The sequence below is a fragment of the Eriocheir sinensis genome, unplaced genomic scaffold (assembly GCF_024679095.1).
Source record: "Eriocheir sinensis breed Jianghai 21 unplaced genomic scaffold, ASM2467909v1 Scaffold723, whole genome shotgun sequence".
NCBI classification, from domain to species: Eukaryota; Metazoa; Arthropoda; class Malacostraca; order Decapoda; family Varunidae; genus Eriocheir; species Eriocheir sinensis.
In genome coordinates, this window is record NW_026112080.1 from 170,001 (window position 1) to 191,480 (window position 21,480).

At 43.7% G+C, this 21,480-nt stretch overlaps 1 long non-coding RNA gene across 1 annotated transcript in view; it reads left to right on the forward strand.

Moving 5' to 3' along the window:
* The window catches only part of LOC126994119 (uncharacterized), a 66,478-nt gene that overhangs the window by 7,307 nt on the left and 37,691 nt on the right, over positions 1-21,480 (forward strand). Inside the window, exon 3 of the long non-coding RNA XR_007748809.1 lies at positions 14,167-14,297. This is a non-coding gene — a long non-coding RNA (uncharacterized LOC126994119). The remainder of the gene's footprint in view (positions 1-14,166; positions 14,298-21,480) is intronic.

Sequence of the window (21,480 nt, forward strand, 5' to 3'; positions counted from 1 at the left end):
GGAGTAGGAAGAGAAGGAGGAGGAAATCACAACGTTACGAAGCTCCTCAGGTACCTCCAGTAAGCCTTCTCATTCTCCCTCCATCCCTCGATCAAGTGGAGAGGACGAGGAGGAGGAGGAGGAGGAGGAGGAGGAGGAGGAGGAGGAGGAGGAGGAGGTAGAGGTGGGAGAGAGAGGAGAGAAGGAAGAATGCAAGCAGTGAGTTAGTGAAGAGATGAGAGACGAAATGAGGAGGAGAGAGAGGACTATAGGAGGAAGAGGAGGAGGAGGAGGAGGAGGAGGAGGAGGAGGAGGAGGAGAAGTAGTAGTAATAGTAGGAGGATGAGGATGAGGAGGAGGAGGAGGTAGAGGTGGGAGAGAGAGGAGAGAAGGAAGAATGCAAGCAGTGAGTTAGTGAAGAGGTGAGAGACGAAATGAGGAGGAGAAAGAGGACTATAGGGGGAAGAGGAGGAGGAGGAGGAGGAGGAGAAGTAGTAGTAATAGTAGGAGGAGGAGGAGGAGGAGGGATTATTGAAACAGGAGCAAGAGGACAAAGAAAGCTTGTAGGCTGCTGTCGTTCTTGCGTCGTTCTTCATAAGCTTATGTCGTCAACGATGTTTTTTTTTTCCTAGCGCATTGCCTCACTCGAATAATTCAATGTTCTTTTCATAACTAGAGAGCCCAAGCTGCACGGCATGTTTCAGGCGACACCACCTCATTGAGCTGTGCAAAGACAACATTGCTATCGGCGTCTTACACTGGAAAATTTTCGCTAAGGACCAGAACATTTTTATTTATTTATTAATTTATTTTTACTTCTCGTCCTATGGCACCGGAAGGCTTTCTTAGTGGGGCCTGATGGTCGGCCCCAGCCCTTAATGGCTCAGGTAAATGCTTAGAGTGGCGCCATCTTGCTTGGTTCATGCTGCACCCCGGAGCTCATCTTTGAGCCTCTCTTTAAAGAGAGAGTCTATATGTACAGGTGATCTTCAGGACAGTATGTAGGTAATTGAAAAATCCCAGCTGTGGCGGCGGGCAGAACTCCTGGACGCGGCGCCGGCACGCTAACCACTCAGTCGCCGCCTCCCCATATCATAATCATTAGCTTTTTGGGCGGGTTGTTTTGCTGTGCAGTGCGTTTAAAGTCACTGCTGATAATGACCCCAAGATCTGTTTCCTCCTGTACGATTTATAGTGCTCCCCTTCCCCCCATGCATGTTGTTTGTATATTTACAGTACTATTTCGGGGCCCAGAGTGCATGACTTTACACTTGTCAAAGTTGAAGGACATTTCCCACTTTTCAGACATCTGAATAGCCTTTCCATCCACTTTTAGAAATGGTGGGTTTTAGTTCTAACCCCAGGTCGTTGATGTATTATATCAGAAAATAGCGGCACCATTTACGCCACTAGTTTTTATGGGAACTTTTATCATCTCTTGAGCTAGGAGCATATCCTTGAAAAAATTCAGGCTAAGAATTATGCACATAAGATATTGGGTTTCATTTCAAGGAGCGTAAGCAAAACAGCGATGCAGCCATCCTCGTACATTTAGTATTCATTAGACCTCATCTCGAAAACGGGTCGTAGTTCTGGTCTCCGCACTATAAAATGGACATCAACATATCAAAATCTGCACAAAGGAGGATACTTCACGGGATGAGAAACTTGACATACCAGGATAGGTAAAGCAGTTGAATTTGTATTTCTACAAAGGCGAGAGGTGCAATGAGACTTCATCAAAGTTTATAAATGGACAAAGGGCTTTGATGAGGGTGAAGTTGATAGGATTTCGGTTGCAGGAGAGCCAGATAGGGTACTTAGTTATGGGTTTAGTTAGATAAATTCAAAATTCAACAAAGAATTAGACAACTAGATTGGTTTGCTTAAAGACTGGTGAGTGAGTGTAACAGGTTTGGTAGTCATGTAGTGAGTGCTAATAATCTAAACACCTTCAAGAAAGATTAGATAAATTAATAATGAGGATATGATGATTACGTGTTTACAGAAACTGTCTCGTATAAGACTGCTGCCTTCTTACAGACTCAGTCTTATGTTTTTCAAAAGACCTTGAGTGGATTATCTCGTGGTGTGATAAGTGGCAATTTTCCTTCACCCTTGACAGTTGTAAAGTCGTATACTCTGGGTTCAGAAGTAGTAACCTAACAAACAACTTGCACGGGAAGCTTCTGAGACTCATACACGAGGAATCAGATCTTGGAGTCACTATCAACATCGACCTGCAGCATGCAAATCACTGATAGTCTGTCAGAAAATGAATCTAATACTATGGTCGCCTTTATGGCAAGGAATTTCACATGTAAGACGTCATGAGTACCTAATGTTATGTCTTCATATAACTTGATACTAAAACCTGACATGGAATATGCAGTGTATTTCTGGTTCCCTATGTATGAGATGGACACTGAATTATTGGAGACAGTACAGCGACTCACTATGAACATGATTCCATCCCTGAGGTCTCGGCAGTATGAAGAATGATTCGAGCGACTCAACCTCCTGCGTCAAAATTGCGACAGAATTTGATACTGATCTTCAAATACTTGAACAAGTTTTATTAAGTAATGATGATCACTCAAGTTTTCTTTCGCTTCAAACTAAACAGAGAGAAAAAAATATTGTGCTCAGGCGTCAGTAAAGGCGTTGTAGTACAGACACCGGCGAGAGTATTTTTTCCTTAGTGGAGTCACTCGTCTATAGAAATGCCTTCCGATAACAGTAGTTAATGCAAAAAATTATCAACTTTCAAACTCGCAGAACGTTACTTGTTAGGCAAGAGTGAACTGAATTAAGTAAGTGCCTTACATAATGAGGTATATTCTGAGTTGCCAGCCAGCGGGTTTTAGGTCCCAGGACCCACGAAGCTTGAACTATTCTTTCGATTATCGTAAATTACTTGTCTTTCTCTGGTGATTGTAACAATTACTCTTTAATACAATAAATGATGTTGTTATTAATAAAAAATAGCTGATCATTCTCGTTGTTTTATTTATTGGTAAACGAGAGAAAATAAATGACCAGTGCAAGGTTCTCCTCTTTAAAAATCTTTCTTGCATGAAAGTCCTGCGAAATCAAGCAGAACTGAACTTTTAAAAAAAAGCTGTTTGTATTACAATATTTGCCGAGTACCTGCTGTGGGTGTATCAGTCTCGCCTTTGACGGAATCTATCAAAAACATTAAGAAGTCAAGCATCTCGACAACCCACCCCCACTAACACTAGGACGGGCTGCTGCATTTTGTTTGGGGTGGTCCAAGACCTAGGTTGGATGACTGGTGCTATGAAAAGGGTGGGTAGGTCAATGGTAATGGCGTTCAAGACCAGAGGTTGAGGAAGGAGCGTTTCACTTGAAGCTGAAGCCAGTGTCCCCCAGAGAGATCAAACAATGGATGCTACACGTTTCTAGCGAGATTCTTGACGCCCTAATGTTTTTGATAAATTCTGTCAAAGGTGAGACTGATACACCCAAAGCAGGTACTCAGCAAATACAGTAATATAAATAAATAAATAAAAAGATCAATGCTGCTTGATTTCGCAAGGCTTTCATGCAGGACAGATTTTCAAAGAGGAGAACCTTGCATCGGTTATTTATTTTCTCTAGTTTGCCAATAAATAAAACCACGAGAACGATCAACTACATATTTATTAACAACAGTATCACTTATTGTATTGAAGTGTTACAAGCCCCAGAGAAACACAAATCATTTAATACGATAATAATTGAAAGAAGAGTTTAAGCTTCGTGGGCACAAGCACTTAATCGCTGGTAAGACCTGCTAAGAATGAATATACCTCATTCTTTAGGCCACCTCTGTGCCTGACGGACGGAATAAATCACTAAAGCAGGCAGTCTCATTGTGATAAACAGATATATGCTGCCTGATTTTCATTTTTTCTATGTTCTCATGCCTCATGCTCCTCCTCTTCGTCACCCTCCTTACCTTACCTCTTCTCTTCTTCTTTTGAAATGTGTAATAAAAAATAAAAGAGTAACCAAATGTATCTCTCTCTCTCTCTCTCTCTAAGGCATCTCTCCACCATTTCATTTTCATCTTAATCTCTCTGACGTGGAGAATGTGATAGGGAGAGAGAGAGAGAGAGAGAGAGAGAGAGAGAGAGAGAGAGAGAGAGAGAGAGAGAGAAAGGTCCCTCCTCTCTCTCTCTCTCTCTCTCACTCTCTCTCTCTCTCTCTCTCTCTCTCTCTCTCTCTCTCTCTCTCTCTCTCTCTCTCTCTCTCTCTCTCTCTCTCTCTCTCTCTCTCTCTCTCTCTCTCTCTCTCTCTCTCTCTCTCTCTCTCTCTCTCTCTCTCAGGTGTTAGGTCAAAATCCAGCCCCTGACCTCCATCTATCATGCCTTTAGGAGAGGGAGAAGGAGGAGGAGGAGGAGGAGAAGGAGGAAGAGGAGGAGAAGGCAGAGGAGGAGGAGGAGGAGGAAGAGGAGGAGGAAAAGGAGGAGGAGGAGGAGTGAGATTAGGAGCAGGAGAACTTGTTTAAACTCTTAGTTTTCATTTTTTGTGTGTTCTTACCTATGTTATTTTTTAAGTTATGTGTGTGTGTGTGTGTGTGTGTGTGTGTGTGTGTGTGTGTGTGTGTGTGTGTGTGTGTGTGTGTGTGTTTACCTATTTGTATTTATCTATTTGTAGTCTACTGGGCCCGAGCTAAGCTCTAATAGTCCCGTCTCCATATCTGCATTCATCCAGCATTTCCTCTACATTCATCCAGCCTTTCCTGTGTGTGTGTGTGTGTGTGTGTGTGTGTGTGTGTGTGTGTGTGTGTGTGTGTGTGTGTGTGTGTGTGTGTGTGTGTGTGTGTGTGTGTGTGTGTGTGTGTGTAGTAGTAGTGTGTGTGTGTGTGTGTGTGTGTGTGTGTGTGTGTGTGTGTGTGTGTGTGTGTGTGTGTGTGTGTAATTCACCACGGCCTGATCACGAGTTGGACTCGCTTTCGCCAGCAGGTACCTTCACGACGTGAGCAAGTGCTCATTATTGTCGATTTCTGGGTACTGCCAGGACCTCACACATCACACACCCCATCCCCCTTGCTCAAGGGGGGACATTAACCACTCCTAGTCAACGGAAAGAATCCGGCCTGAGCGGGGCTCGAACCGCCGCCTGCAGCGCGGCGCTATAACCAATTGAGCTACCAGAGCTATGTCATTATGTGTGTGTGTGTGTGTGTGTGTGTGTGTGTGTGTGTGTGTGTGTGTGTGTGTGTGTGTGTGTGTGTGTATTAGTTTGCATATGTGTGTGTGTTTGTGTGTGTGTGTGTGTGTGTGTGTGTGTGTGTGTGTGTGTGTGTGTTTCGTAATCTCCAAAAGTGGGAAACGCCTGACATTTAATGTGGTTAATGTTTATAATTCTTCCTCCACCTCCTCGTCTGTGCCCTCCTCCACCCCTTCTCTTCCTCCGACCTATCTTCTCTCCCTTGGGCATTTGGAAAGTGTGAAGGTGGTTGACGGAGATGAGGGGGAGTAGAAGAAAGAAGAGGAGGAGGAGGAGGAGGAGGAGAAAGAGGAGGTTAAGGAGGAGGGGAAGGAGGAGGAAACATGGAAACATGGACTAGCAGGCAGCAGAAATCCTGTTGGATCATTACTAGGCTGCCTGCGTTCAGTGATTTAATCAATCCGTTTGCCATAGGAGTGGCTTGCAGGGAAGGATTAAAGCACTTGTGTACCTACTCTTGGGAATGTTCCGTTCACTCCCGATGCAGCAAAGTGGCGATCAATGCGTTTCTTGAAGGAGTTGATGGTCTCTGCGCTAACCACTTCTGCAGGAAGGCTGTTCCAGTGGCGAACAACTCTATTCGAGAAATAACTCCTGCCGATGTCGGTATTGCATCGCTTTGCTTGAATTGTTTTTCCGTTGTTTCTTGTTCTCAGGTTGGTTTGTAGCGTGAAGAGTTTGGAGTGATCAACGTTGCTGAGCTTGTTCAGGTACTTTAAGACTTGTATCGTGTCTCCCCGCAGGCGTCTCTTTTCCAACGTGAAGAGGTTGAGTCGCTCGAGTCGCTCTTCATAGGGCTTCGTCCTCAGTGATTGTATCATCTTCGTGGCGCGGCGCTGTACTCTCTCAAGTAATTCAATGTCTTTCCTGTAATTAGGAGACCAGAATTGCACGGCGTATTCCAGGTGGGGCCTTACCAGCGAATTATACAAGGATAACATAACTCCCGGCGTCTTGTATTCGAAGTTCCTCGCTATAAACCCAAGCATTGTATTGGCTTTCTTACAGGCGGACTTGCAGTGTTTTGTTTGTTTCAAGTCACTGCTGATGGTGACCCCGAGGTCTCTTTCCTCTTGCACAACATGTAGTGTTTCGCCACCCATGTGGTATGTGTGGTTGCTGTTTCTGGATCCGATATGCATTACTTCACATTTGGTAGTGTTGAAGGACATCTGCCATTTTTCTGACCACCGAGTGATCTGGTCCAGGTCTCTCTGGATAATTTCGCAGTCTGCCGTTGTGAGGGCCTTCCCACCCACCTTTGTGTCGTCGGCAAATTTTGAAAGATTGGATTTCAATCCTAGTTCTAGGTCGTTGATATATATGATGAAAAGTATGGGTCCCAGCACTGACCCCTGTGGCACTCCACTTGTGACCGGAAGCCGCTCGGAGGCCTGTCCGTTGAGTACAACTCGTTGTTTTCTTCCAGTGAGCCAGTCCTTGATCCACGCTGTCAGATTGCCGCCTAATCCCGCCGACTAGAGTTTCTTGAGGAGTCTTTCGTGTGGCACTTTGTCAAAGGCTTTCTGAAAGTCTAGATATATAACATCGCTGGGGATATAATTATCCCAGTTTTCATAGATACCTTGGAAGAAGTCCAATAAATTGGTTAAGCATGAGCGCTTGTTCCTGAAACCGTGCTGAGCATCGGAAATGATGTTGTCTTCAAGGAACCTAACGAGTTTGTCTCTGATGATCTTCTCGAGGATTTTTCCCGCCACAGTGGTCAGGCTGATTGGTCTGCAGATTAGGGCCACACTTTTGTCTCCCTTTTTGAAGATCGGAGTTACATTCGCTTGTTTCCAGTCTTTTGGGACTTTGTGTTGTTGTAGTGACAGATTGTAGATGGTGGTGAGTGGCTTGAGGATTTGCTGCTCGAGTTCCTTGAGCAGCCTGGGTGACAAGTCGTCGGGTCCGGTAGACTTGTTTGTCTCGAATTTGTCTTGGTACTTTTTCACATCCCGTTCGTCGATGTGCCAATTTCTAGGGGAGTGATTCCCATCGGTGGGGTAGGGCTCTCGGGTACGGACTGGGTATTCTCGACCGTGAACACAGACGCGAAGTTTCTGTTTAGGATTTCGACCATTAAATTTTGTCTACTGTCCTGTGTTAGTACGTCACTTTCATCTTTTAAGGGACCGATATTGCTTTTTGTCTTCTTTTTGGTTCTTATATACGTGAAGAACTTTTTCGGGGTGGACTTGGCTTCGCGTGCAATTTGCTTTTCATAGTCGCGTTTACGCTGGCGAATGAGTGTTCTGCAAGCTCTGAGGCTTTGATGGTACTGTTCGCGTGCCTCGTCAGTGCCGTTTTCCTTGAGCAAATTGTATTTTCTCTCCTTTAAATTAATCGCCCGTCGAACCTGGGTAGTCATCCATGGTGGGCTTGTGGCATTATTTGTTCTCCTTGTCTTCATGGGAACAGTTGTTCTCTCTACCTCCAGGAGTTTGAATTTCCTCGTACAGCGCTTCGTCGTCCGCTGCTTGTTGCTTTGGAGGTCTGTAAACGGTTCCAATCGTTATTTTGTTGTGCTTGCTAGCCTCTAGTTCAACATATACAGTGTCATATTTCTCAGAGTCTTCTTTGTTTATTTCCCGTGGAAATAAACAAAAAAGACTCTGGGAAATATGACACTGTATATGTTGAACTAGAGACTAGCAAGCACAACAAAATAACGATTGGAACCGTTTACAGACCTCCAAAGCAACAAGCAGCGGACGACGAAGCGCTGTACGAGGAAATTCACACCATAACACAAAACAAACAATCAGTCATTATCGGGGACTTTAACTGTGCCAGCATTGACCGGACCACGATGATTGGAGATCAGGAGGGTAACAGATTGCTCGAAATGTTAGAAGACACTTTTCTTACTCAGATTGTTACCCAACCGACGAGGGACAATAACTTGTTAGACCTAGTACTCGTGAGTGATTCAGATCTCACACGTGAACGTCAAGTCGGCGAAAAACTGGATGGTTGCGACCATCACCTAATCCGCCTAAGGATCAGAACAGACCATGAACTCACCGAAAACACGTCCGAGATTCCAGACTACAAAAGAGCCAATTTTAATTTCGCTCGTGAGCTGCTAACCCAGACAACTTGGGAACCCATGACCTATACTCCTGTGGACGGAGCGTGGAATGGCTTCAAGAACAAACTCCTGGAGGTAGAGAGAACAACTGTTCCCATGAAGACAAGGAGAACAAATAATGCCACAAGCCCACCATGGATGACTACCCAGGTTCGACGGGCGATTAATTTAAAGAAGAGAAAATACAACTTGCTCAAGGAAAACGGCACTGACGAGGCACGCGAACAGTACCAGGGTATTTCCTCCTTTCTTGTGAAGTCTGTTTTTGTAGAAGCTCTCGCATCCCGGAATTGAGAATTCGGTCATTAGGTGGTCAGAGGTGGCCCACGTTTCGGTGATGGCAATCACGTCCGGACTTTCTACGTCAACGTAGGCAAGTAACTCATCCCGTTTAGGTATTGAGCTCCGCGCGTTGGTGTAAAGGACAGAAATGTCCTTCTTGACTTCAGTGCTTCGAGGCACAGTAGTCCGGTGTCTGCGTGTGTTTTCTGTTGGGGGCGTTGGTGTTTGATGGGTGGTCTCTGCTGGTTGGCTGTTTACGATACTTTGGTGCCCCTCCCGCGTTCGGAGTTTTTTTAGTACAAAAGTACCTCCTCGTTCGTTCAGCCGTGCTGAGCCAATTGCATTGAGGTGAAGACCGTCAGGACGGAAAAGGTCGGGGTTATCATAGAAATGATCCCACACATTTGCGAACGAAACTTCCTCGTCCTGACAGAGGTGCTTCAGTCTGTTGTTGATGTTTGACGCCTTTCTGTGGAAGCCTGTGAAGGCGTTGATTCTCGGAAGAATCCCGGAGACAATTATGTGGCGTGACTTCTTGTAGCGGCGGATTACACGTCGGTATTCGGCTCAAATTTCTTCTGTTTGAACGTTGTTCGTGCCAGCGTGCAAAACAAAGAGTGTGTCCTGTTCCGTGCGGTCTGAGACGAGGTCTGCCGCTTCTTCTATATCTTATAATTTTGCACCAGGAATACAGTAGCGTCTCCTGTTCTTGATACTTCGTCCACAGAACTCAGTCAGTTGTTCTCTAACAATGCTGTCACCCACCAGTTTTATGTTAACCTTGTTGTTGACCCTTGATCCGGAGAAGTGTGATCCGTCTTCACAGGAGACGGCTGGGAGGATTGTCTTCCGTCTACGCCTGTAAGCTAGGGAGGAGAAGGAGGAGGAGGAGGAGGAGGAGGAGGAGGAGGGGGAGGAGGAGGAGGAGGAGGAGGAGGAGGAGGAGGAGGGGAAGGAGGAGGAAGAGGAGCAGGAGGAGGGGGAGGAGGCGGAGACGGAGGAGGAGGAGACGGAGGAGGAGGAGGAGGGGAGGAGGAAGGAGGAGGAGGAGGAGGGGAGGGGAGGAGGAGGAGAAGGAGGAGGAGGAGGAGGAGGTGAAGAGAATGAAGAAGAAGAAGGAGAAGAAGCAGAAGAAAAAGAAGATGATGATGATGATGGTGATGATGATGATGATGATGATGATGATGAGGAGGAGGAGGAGGAGGAGGAAGTGTAGGAGGAGGACGAGGGGGACGGGGAGATGGACGTGCGGGCAGCGTAGGTGGAAGCTGAAGAGGAGGAAGAAGAAGAAGAAGAAGAAGAAGAAGAAGAAGAAGAAGAAGAAGAAGAAGAAGAGGAAGAAGCAGAGGAGGAGGAGGAGGAGGAGGAGGAGGAGGAGGAGGAGGAGGAGGAGGAGGAGAAAAATGGTGAAGGTAGGCAGCGTCATTTGTTGGGATTCTCTAGAGACAGTTTCTCTCTGGAGGAGAAGAAAATGAAGAAAAAAGGAAGAATGAGGAGTTGAAAAAGAAGTAGAAAAAATAACAATAACAAGAAGAAAAGAAGAAGCTGAGGTAAAGAAGAAAGAGAGAGCTTGTTCATGCATATAGAGAAGAAATGAGGGAGAAGGAAAATAGCAAAAAATAAAAAGGAAAGTAGGAAAGAAGAAAAGAGAACGAGGCGATGAAAGGTGAAAGAAAAGAGAAAAAAGTAGGAAGAAATGAAGCCACGGGGCAGAAAAAGAAAAAAAGTCATAGTTCTTCACAGACGTTTCAAGAATTCTGATTTCATTGCCCTAATGATTGGTTTCTCAAAACGTACACATACTTTAGACACAGTTCTCATTCTATTTATCTCTTTCTATCCTCCTAATCTCTCCGGAGGTATGTCTGTGTAACTATAAACACATCTATTTACCTACCTTAGTGCCGACATACGTACCTGCCTACTTACCTACCTGTCCATCTCTCTGTCTACCTATCTATCACAGGAAGGAATAAACGTAACTGAATGATGAAGAATGTTTTCAGAGATTACCGGTGGAAGTGATGAAAGAGTGATGGCACTGGCTATAGTCCATCCATTTTAGGAAGGCACTTTAGGTGTGGCTCCCGCAGTCCTCCGACCGCCAGCAAAGCCGCAAGCCTCTATGGTGGGGTGGTGGTCCGGCCTAACCTCGGGTCACTCCATTAGTCAACGTCGCAAATACAGCGTTGACAAGTTCTGTGGGACTTATATTGTCACTATTTATCTTGAAAAAGAAATTATCCAAAAAAATCAGATAGTTTTCTTTATAGAATTAAGTCTAACGAGTATTTAAAATTTATTTAGAAGTAGTTGAAAAATAAATTTGCTTAGAAATGGAGATTTCGAAATTTTCCGTTTTCTTTATAGCCTCTGCCGACTGCAAATATAATTAATGAACGGTATAGCTCCTGCATAAGCCGAACACGACCCGCTGCACACGACATTTTACTCCTGCTCATCACTATGTTATCCATATCCTCTGCAAGAGTTAAGCATCGTCTTCATTCTTTCATTCCATTCGCTGGTAAACTCTGGAACAGCCTTCCCACGTCTGTGTTTCCTCCTGCCTACGACATGATCTCTTTCAGGAAGGGAGCATCAAAACACTACTACATCAGAAACTCTTTTGGACTATTGTTATATTTTCCGTACAGGAGCAGCGCCTAGCGAGCTTTTCTTGCCGTTCTATTTTTGCCCTGGAGCTGCTTTCTCTACTGTAAATAATGGAAGAGAGTCATGCAGTATAGCGATAGGTTCGATTGAAAGGTCTCGTATAGCAGACAAAGATAAGGCTACTCCAGAATTTACTTGTGATAGAGATAAAGATGAAGATACTAAAGCAGTTGGGACAGAAAAGATATGGGCATGAGTAAGAAGTTTTGTGCATAAAGAATATAATTTCGTATCACAGCGTATTTCTCCTTATCATAGATGTTTATCACTTATATATTGACAAGGACCTTTATGAGCATTTATTCAACTTATATATTCACTTGCTTTCTTGTGAATTCTCCTCTAACCTCAGGGCTCTCCTGGTGACGTCATAAAGCCACCTCTTGTATCCTGTTGTCTCTACTGATCATTCCTTGGGCTCACACTTAAGGAGGAGGAGGAGGAGGAAGCAGTGTGCGCGCGCGTATGTGTGTGTGTGTGTGTGTGTGTGTGTGAGAGAGAGAGAGAGAGAGAGAGAGAGAGAGAGAGAGAGAGAGAGAGAGAGAGAGAGAGAGAGAGAGAGAGAGAGAGAGAGAGAGAGAGAGAGAGAGAGAGAGAGAGAGAGAGAGAGAGAGAGAGAGAGAGAGAGAGAGAGAGAGAGAGAGAGAGAGAGTGTAAAGGTGGGATGATGGAGGGCGTGTCCGTGGCCGTGTCTCTCCCTTCTGTTTACTCTCCTTCTTTACCGATTTTCCTCTCTCTCCCTCCCTCCCTCCCTCCCTTCCTCCCTCCCCTTGCTCTTCTCACCCTGACTCCCATTCTCTCCCCTTTCCGGCCTTTCAGCTTCTCTCTTTCCTCCTTCCCTTTCCTTTCTTTCTTTTATTTTTTTAATACTTCACTGTTTTTCATCTGTCTCTCTAAATCTCTTGTCCTATCCCTCCCCTTTCCCTCTCTCTGTTCTTTCCTTTCTTTGCTTTCCTTCCGCCTTTTCCTCTTTGTCTCTGTTTCTTACCTCCCTCTGTGCCCTCCCCACCACTCACATAAAGGGTTCCTCCTTCAACTCTCGTGTGTGTGTGTGTGTGTGTGTGTGTGTGTGTGTGTGTGTGTGTGTCTCTCTCTTCCTACCTGTCAACTGCTCCATTTTTTATCCTTTATCTTGATTAGAGAGAGAGAGAGAGAGAGAGAGAGAGAGAGAGAGAGAGAGAGAGAGAGAGAGAGAGAGAGAGAGAGAGAGAGAGAGAGAGAGAGAGAGAGAGAGAGAGAGAGAGAGAGAGAGAGAGAGAGAGAGAGAGAGAGAGCATTGTCAACAGATTCTTACATCAATAAGCGGCTAAGAATATCAATTTTCACAGGTACGCTAATGACCCCAATTAGAGGTTTAAAGCAGCCATAATTACTTACCGTGCTGCCTGGGATACTAATGATATTAATGATACAAAAATGATGATGATGATAACATGTTGATGATTATAATAATAATAAAAAAATAACAATAATGATAATCATAATAATAGTATTGATAAAATTATGATATTATTATTATTGTTACTATTATTATTATTATTATTATTATTATTATTATTATTATTATTATTATTATTATTATTATTATTATTATTATTATTATTATTATTATTATTGTTATTATTGTGAAAATCCAACCGATGTTTAAAGAGTCGGTTCTTGCCCAGCCCTAGAAAGTACCCTCTCTGTGTGTGTTCAGTGCATTACAGAGATCATAGTGTCTATAAGTATATTCCTCGTAGTTTTGTGTTTCTCATGCTGTGGGTCCCTGGAGCAATCACGATCATTCTCGCTTTATCGAAGGTGGAGAGGCAGCTCACAAAAAGTACTTGAACTTTCCATCTACTAACAATAAAATCATAAATATTGATGATCGAAATTGATCCAAATCTGCACTTCTTACTATAACTAAACAACGAACGTGTAGCATACCCGCAGGGAGCGCGTCGCTTCACTCACTCGCCTCTTCCCCCTTCGACGGTCACCCAGAGCCAGCCCACTCCGTGTATACGTCAAGCACCTCTCGGCAGGATTTATCAGTTTGCCCCATCCATGAGTTACGTGGCCGTCCCCTTGGTCTCCCCCACTCTGGGTTGTCTTGCACAGAAACAATCCTATGAGCAGGATCGACGTCCGGGAAGCGTGCCACGTGCTCATAATTATAGTCGGAGTTGGTGTTTACTGACTAAGCTGATAACAGGCCTAGATTCAGTTTCATGATGTAGTCGCTGGTTCGACACGGTCATTGCCAAGGTACCAAGGGCATCGACACGGCTCTCCAAGTCACTATTCAGTGTTCATGTCTCACAGCCATACAATAAGACAGGGAGCACAAGCCATTTAAAAGATTCGAATCTTTGTCCTCCAGCATTGATACCGACAATGCCATACACTCATCCGCTCCTGGATCAATCTGACAATACAGTGGTTGGCGCGAAAACTATTAACTCCTTTAAGAATCGCATTGATATGTATTTACTTTACTGCGTCAGGAGTAAACTAAACTTCCTAACACGTACGTATAACGTGTGCTTTTATATGTTATGCAGGTCACTGAGCTGCCTGACGGTTTGATTAAGGCAAACAGCAACATATAAATTCCCAGGCGTTTTGTTCGCTACTCATGTGTTCAACGTTTTGATGACTCCATGCTTTCTTTTTTTCCTTTCTGTCTTCCTTCCTCCCCTCCTCTCTTCCTTCTTCCTTCCTCTCTTCTTTCCTTCGTTTCTGATTGACTAAGGTCCCTTCCTAACTTAGTTTGATGGCGCTTCATATATTTGACTTACTTTCCACCCTGCCTTCCTCCTTTTTGCTTTTTCATTTCCTTCCTGGCTCTCTAATTTTGCTTCTCTCCTTAGCCGATCGTCCTGTTACTCCACTCCTTTCCTCCCCAGAGGAAGCGATGCGTGGGGGTAGAGTGGCTGCCCGAGAGTGGCGTGTGTTGGTCTGCCTCACTTACACGGACGGTGACTCCTCGGCGTGCCTCCCGAGGAAACTGTTCCCTGCACTTGGGCCGCAACACAAGGTACTGGGGAGGGGAGTGTGTGGCGAAGGGGGAGGGAAAGGAATGTCACTGTTTTTATTGTGATCATTATTATTATTATTATTATTATTATTATTATTATTATTATTATTATTATTATTATGATTATTATTATTATTATTATTATTATTATTATTATTATTATTATTATTATTATTATTATTATTATTATTATTATTATTATTATTATTATTATTATTATTATTATTATGATTATTATTATTATTATTATTATTATTATTATTATTATTATTATTATTATTATTATTATTATTATTATTATTATTATTATTATTATTATTATTATTATTATTATTATTATTATTATTATTATTATTATTATTATTATTATTATTATTATTATTATTATTATTATTATTATTATTATTATTATTATTACCATCATTATTGCCATCATTATCATCATCATCATCATCACCATCATCATTCGTGTTGTCGCATCATTCGTGTTGTCGTTCTGGCCATTTATTCTTTTTCTTTTTCGTTTTCTTTCTACATTTTTCCATACTTTTCCCTTTCCTCCTCCTCCTCCTCGGTCATTGTGAGATGAGGAGCCTTCATGTATTCTATCCTGTCCTACCACACGTAGTTTACTAGTAGTAGCGGCAGTAAACAGACACCCTCGCCATAAACCGACAGGTCTTCTGGTGTCTGTTCTTCCTATGTATTCCTATGTATTTCTCCTTCTCCTCCTGCCTTGTACAGGCTAACCAGCCTCTTGTAGATTCCCTATGTTCTTATGTTCTTATGTTCTCCTCCTCCTCCTTCTCTTCCTCCTCCTCCTCCTCCTCCTCCTCCTTCTCATCCTCATCATCATCGTCATCATCATCATCATCATCATCATCATCATCATCATCATCATCATCCTGCTGCGTGGGATCATATCAACGACAATCTCAACGTCAGTACAATCGAAAACTCGTGGACCGTCTTCAGGGACAAGCTTCTGAATGTAGAAAAGACGACAGTTCATATGAAATCCAGACGAGTAAATATTGCAGTGGACCGACCGTGGATGACCATAGTGATCAAAAAGGCAGAGCCTTCAAACTAATGCTAATTATGAACTTTACATTTCTGCCCGGAATAGTGCCAAATCTAATCTCCGACAAACCAAAAACTCTTTCAATAATAGAAAATGCCAAAACCTTGCTTTCTCTTACTCTTCCCGTGACTTCTGGCATCTAGCCAGAAACATCTCCTCCAACTTCACTTCTTCATCTTTCCCTCCACTCCTCAGTCCTGACGGCAACACTGCCGTCTCATCTATCTCTAAGGCTGAACTCTTCTCTCAAACTTTTTTCTAAAAACTCCACTCTGGACGATTCTGGGCATATTCCTCCTACTCATCCCCCCTCTGACTCTTTTATGCCTGTTATAAAGATTATTCAAAATGATGTTTTCTATGCCCTCTCTGGCCTCAATCCTCAGAAAGCTTATGGAAGTGATGGAGTGCCTCCTATTGTCCTTAAAAACTGTCCCTCCGTGCTGTCACCCTGCCTGGTCAAACTCTTTCGCCTCTGCCCGTCAACATCTACCTTTCCTTCCTGCTGGAAGTATGCCTTCATACAGTCTGTGCCTAAGAAGGGTGACCGTTCCAATCCCTCAAACTACCGTCCTATAACTTTACTTTCTTGTCTATCTAAAGCTTTTGAATCAATCCTTAACCGAAAGATTCAAAAGCACCTTTCCACTTTTGACCTTCTATCTGATGGCCAGTATGGGTTCCTCAAGGGGTGTTCTACTGGTGATCTCCTTGCCTTCCTAACTGACTCTTGGTCATCCTCTCTTAGCCGTTTCGGTGAAACCTTTGCTATTGCGCTGGACATATCAAAAACTTTTGATAGGGTCTGGCACAAATCTTTGCTTTCCAAACTACCCTCCTACGGTTTCTATCCTTCTCTCTGTACACTTATCTCCAGTTTCCTTTCTGACCGTTCTATTTCTGCTGTGGTAGACGGTCACTGTTCTTCCCCTAAACCTATTAACAGTGGTGTCCCACAGGGTTCTGTCCTATCTCCCACTCTCTTTCTGTTGTTCATTGATGATATTCTTTCCAAAACGAACTGTCTTATCCATTCCTACGCCGATGATTTCAAGGCTGGAGGCAAGGCAACAGAACGCTTAGCCTCAGCCCTTACTATTATTTCCGATTGGGGCAAGAGGAACCTGGTGTCCTTCAACGCCTCAAAAACACAGTTTCTCCACCTATCCACTCGACACAGTCTTCCAAACAACTATCCCCTATTCTTTGACAACACTCAGCTATCACCTTCCTCAACACTAAACATCCTCGGTCTATCCTTAACTCAAAATTTCAACTGGAAACTTCATATCTCATCTCTTACTAAATCAGCTTCCTCGAGGCTGGGCGTTCTGTACCGTCTCCGCCAGCTCTTCTCCCCCGCACAATTGCTGTCCATTTACAGGGGCCTTGTCCGCCCTCGTATGGAGTATGCATCTCATGTGTGTGTGTGTGTGTGGGGGGGGGGGGGGTCCACTCACACAGCTCTCCTTGCCAGAGTGGAATCAAAGGCTCTTCGTCTCATCAGCTCTCCTCCTCATACTGATAGTCTTCTACCTCTCAAATTCCGCCGCCATGTTGCCTCTCTCTCTATCTTCTATCGATATTTTCATGCTCACTGCTCTTCTGAACTTGCTAACTGCATGCCTCCACTCCTCCCGCGGCCCCGCTGCACACGACTTTCTACTCATGCTCATCCCTATACTGTCCAAACCCCTTATGCAAGAGTTAACCAGCATCTTCACTCTTTCATTCCTCACGCTGGTAAACTCTGGAACAATCTTCCTTCATCTGTATTTCCTCCTGCCTCCGACTTGAACTCTTTCAAGAGGAGGGTATCAGGACACCTCTCCAACCGAAATTGACCTCTGATTTTGGACACTCTTTTAGCCTCTGTTCGGGAGCAGTGAGTAGCGGGCCTTTTTTGTTCTTTCTTTTCTTTGCGCCCTTGAGCTGTCTCCTTAGCTGTAAAAAAAAAAAAAAAAAAACGCAAAAAAGAGGAATTATAATCTATAAGAGGAAATGATACGGCCGAAGCCCGTGTACAGTACCAAAATAGCCTCAGAACTTGTAGAACTCTCATTTGGACTAGTAAACGCAACCACGAGAAACAAATAGCGCGCGAAGTCAAGACCAATCCTAAATAAGTTTTCACGTACATCAGAACAACAACAAAAAAAAAAGAAGTTAAAATCAACAATGGCCCATTGAAGGACGAGACCGGATCCTTAACCCAGGACAGGTAGGATAAGAGATGCTGGTGGGTCGCCAGTAGTGTGTGGGGTCCTGCCAAGGAGGGGCGTTGGCGATGGATGGCTGTCCAGGGCGATAGCAGTGAACAGCAGACATGCTGAGCACTGTGAGCGCAATGGGTGGCTGTTCGTCAACAATTGGGACCTCATCATTGGCAACGACGTCCTCTACGCCCGTGATGGGATACACTTGACGTTCAAGGGTGTTGAGGCTCTCTCAGACTCCCTTGAGCGAGCACTTGGTACCCTGAGGGATTTTTTAGTATAGGCGAGGAGTAATGAGAGAGGACATCTAGCTCATAATACAACCAGGCAACTTAGAAGTAATTATAGGGGAGTAACAGAGGGCGGGCTAAGAATCTTCTATACTAACAGCAGGAGCCTCAGAAATAAAATAGACTTACTAAGGGGTGAAGCTTATTCAGAAATTTTTGACATAATAGCGATCACTGAGACATGGATAGACACTGCCAATAGAAATTTTAGATCGGAATTTGAAATAACGGGTTATCAGATGTTTCACAAAGACAGAAGGGGCAGAAAGGGAGGTGGAGTTGCGCTATATGTTAAAGACACTTACATGTTTAGTTAACAATTCAACCAAAACTAACATGGATTCAGAATCAGTTTGGATGGACGTTTACAAAGGGAAAGAAAAACTAACTCTAGGAGTTATGTGCAGGCCACCTAACCTTAACAGGCAGGACACGAGTATATTACTACAGGAGATTGGCAGGGCGAGTGACAGTAAAAATGTCTGCGTAATGGGGGACTTTAATTATAGGAATATAGACTGGGAAGACCTAGTGGGTGACCTGGAAACTTTCTTGAAGTTATACAAGATAATTTCCTTAAGCAAGTAGTTTCTGAGCCTACCAGAGGAGATAACATATTAGACTTAGTCTTAACTAATAATGGAAACTTACTACATGAGCTGGAGGTGGGCGGAGAGTTAGGAAATAGTGACCACAGAACGGTTCGTTTTAGCTTAGACTGGGCTGTAACCCGCGAACCAAACCCAGTGTTAGTGCCAGATTTTAGAAGAGCAAATTACGAGGGGCTTCGAAGACATCTTGAAGGGGTAAACTGGGATAATTTAGGGATTCATGAGGTCCAGAACTGTGGGTTAGAGAGCCAGGAGAACCAGGTAGAAATGTCTTACAATAATTTAGTTAGAGTAATAGTAGAGGGGCAAGGACAGCATATACCACAGCGAACACTTAGAAAAGAAAACAATGACCCTAAGTGGATGACTCGTGGACTAAAACACGAGATAGGGTTAAAGAAGGGAATTTATCAGAAAATAAAGAATGGTGAAACACATCTCAGGGGCCGGTATGTCGAACTGTCTAGATTAGTGAAAAAGAACACCAGGATAGCAAAAAGGAATTATGAGACTAAAGTAGCAAATGAGGCGAAAAGTAATCCTAAAGGCTTCTTTCAGATGTATAGAACAAAAACACGGGAGAAAATTGGACCGCTGAAAACAAACACAGGGGAGCTAGTAGAAAATTACGAAAATATGAGCACATTGTTGAACGACTACTTCCTTTCAGTATTCACACAAGAGGATCGAACGACTATTCCGGAAAGGGTTCAGGTGTACGAGGGCGCGGATGGCGATAAATTGAGGGATATAATCATTACCAGACAAATAGTTCAGGATGAGACAGATAAGCTTAAGAAGAATAAGTCGCCAGGTCCTGACGGGATATTTCCGAGGGTATTAAAGGAATTAGGTGATGTACTCAGTGACCCACTAACCGACATCTTTATGATGTCGGTAAATACTGGTTATGAGCCCAGCCTATGGAAAGTAGCTAATGTGACGCCGATTTTCAAAAAGGAGGACAGGTCAGCTGCTTCAAACTATCGCCCAATTAGCTTAACATCGGTTATAGGCAAGATGCTGGAGTCCATAATAGCCAGGAACATTCGGGAGCATCTAGAGAAGCACAGCTTAATTCACGACTCGCAGCATGGGTTCACGAAAGGTAGGTCATGCCTCACCAATCTCTGGTCCTTCTACAACAGTCTTTGAGGCGGTAGACAAAGATAAAAATTATGATGTAATCTATCTTGATTTTAGTAAAGCGTTTGACAAAGTTCCTCACCAACGACTGTTGCTTAAATTACAGGCTCACAGAGTAGAGGGTAAAGTTTTTAACTGGGTCAAGGCGTGGCTTAGCAATAGGAAGCAAAGAGTGCAAATCAATGGTAAAAGATCTGACTGGGGATGTGTTACGAGTGGGGTCCCACAAGGTTCGGTATTAGGTCCACTTTTGTTTATTATTAATATCAATGACTTAGATACAGGAATTAGTAGTGATGTCAGTAAGTTTGCAGATGATATCAAGATCGGTAGAGTAATTGAGTCGGATCAGGACACTAGTATTCTCCAGGATGAACTAAACAGATTGTATGACTGGGCGGATAAATGGCAGATGGAGTTCAATGTAGGGAAGTGCAGTATTCTGAGTGTAGGTAGGAACAACCCCTCTCACAACTATTGCTTAAATGACACTCTCATAAGCAGGTCTAGGTGCGAGAGAGATTTAGGGGTCTTAGTGAGCTCTGATCTCCGTCCAAGGGCACAATGCATTCAAGTTAGAAATCGAGCAAATACGGTACTGGGATTTATTTCAAGGAGCGTAAGCAACAGAAGCGCCGAAGTCTTCCTCAAACTATATTTAGCATTAGTTAGACCTCATCTTGACTATACAGTTCAGTTCTGTTCACCTTACTATAGAATGGAAATCAAAATGTTAGAATCAGTGCAGAGGAGGATGACTAAGATGATTCAGGGGTTGAGAAACTTTCCATACGAGGAAAGACTCAAACAGTTAAACTTGCATCCTCTAGAAAGGGGAAGGGTGCGTGGAGACATCATCGAGGTTTATAAATGGATGAAGGGCTTTAATAAGGGAGATATGCATAAGGTTTTGTTGGTAAGAGAACCGGGTAGGACACGAAGTAACGGGTTCAAACTGGATAAATTCAGATTCAACAGGGACATTGGCAAAAATTGGTTTACTAACAGGGTTGTGGATGAGTGGAATAGGCTTAGCAGTCATGTGGTGAATGCCAATACAATTGTCACATTCAAAAATAGATTAGACAAATTCATGGACAGCGATATTAGGTGGGGTTAGATACACGGAAGCTTAGGGTCAAAGGAGCTGCCTTGTATAGGCCTACCGGTCTCTTGCAGACTCCAACGTTCTTATGTTCTTATGTTCTTATGACAGTAAACACATGGTCAAAATCCTAAACAGTAACTTTGCGTCCGTATTTCCGATCGAAGACAAAGAAACTATACCCGAAGGCCCCGTTTCTCCGAAGGGGATTATGCCCCTGGAAATTGACACAATATCCGCCCAAGACATGAAAAAGTACTTGGACAAGCTCGACACGATTAAGTCAACGGGACATGACAACTTGTCACCGCGGTTGTTGAAAGAACTGAAACAGCAAATACTGCAGCCCCTCACAAGCATATTTAACCGGTCGCTACAACTGAACAAAGTACCCGACGACTGGAAAATGGCGAACGTAACCCCGATTTACAAAAAAAAGGAGATAAGACCGTTGCCATAAACTACAGGCCTATAAGCTTAACATCGGTGGCAGACAAAATCCTCGAGAAGATTATTAGAGACAAACTTGTCAACTTCCTAGAAAAAAATGATATAATTTCTGGCACGCAGCACGGTTTCCGAAATAAGCGTTCTTGCTTAACGAATCTACTGGACTTCTTCCAAGGTATATACGATAACTGGGATAATCACGTCCCAAGCGATGTCATATACCTGGCCTTCCAGAAAGCCTTTGACAAGGTGCCGCACGAGCGACTCCTTAAAAAAATAAA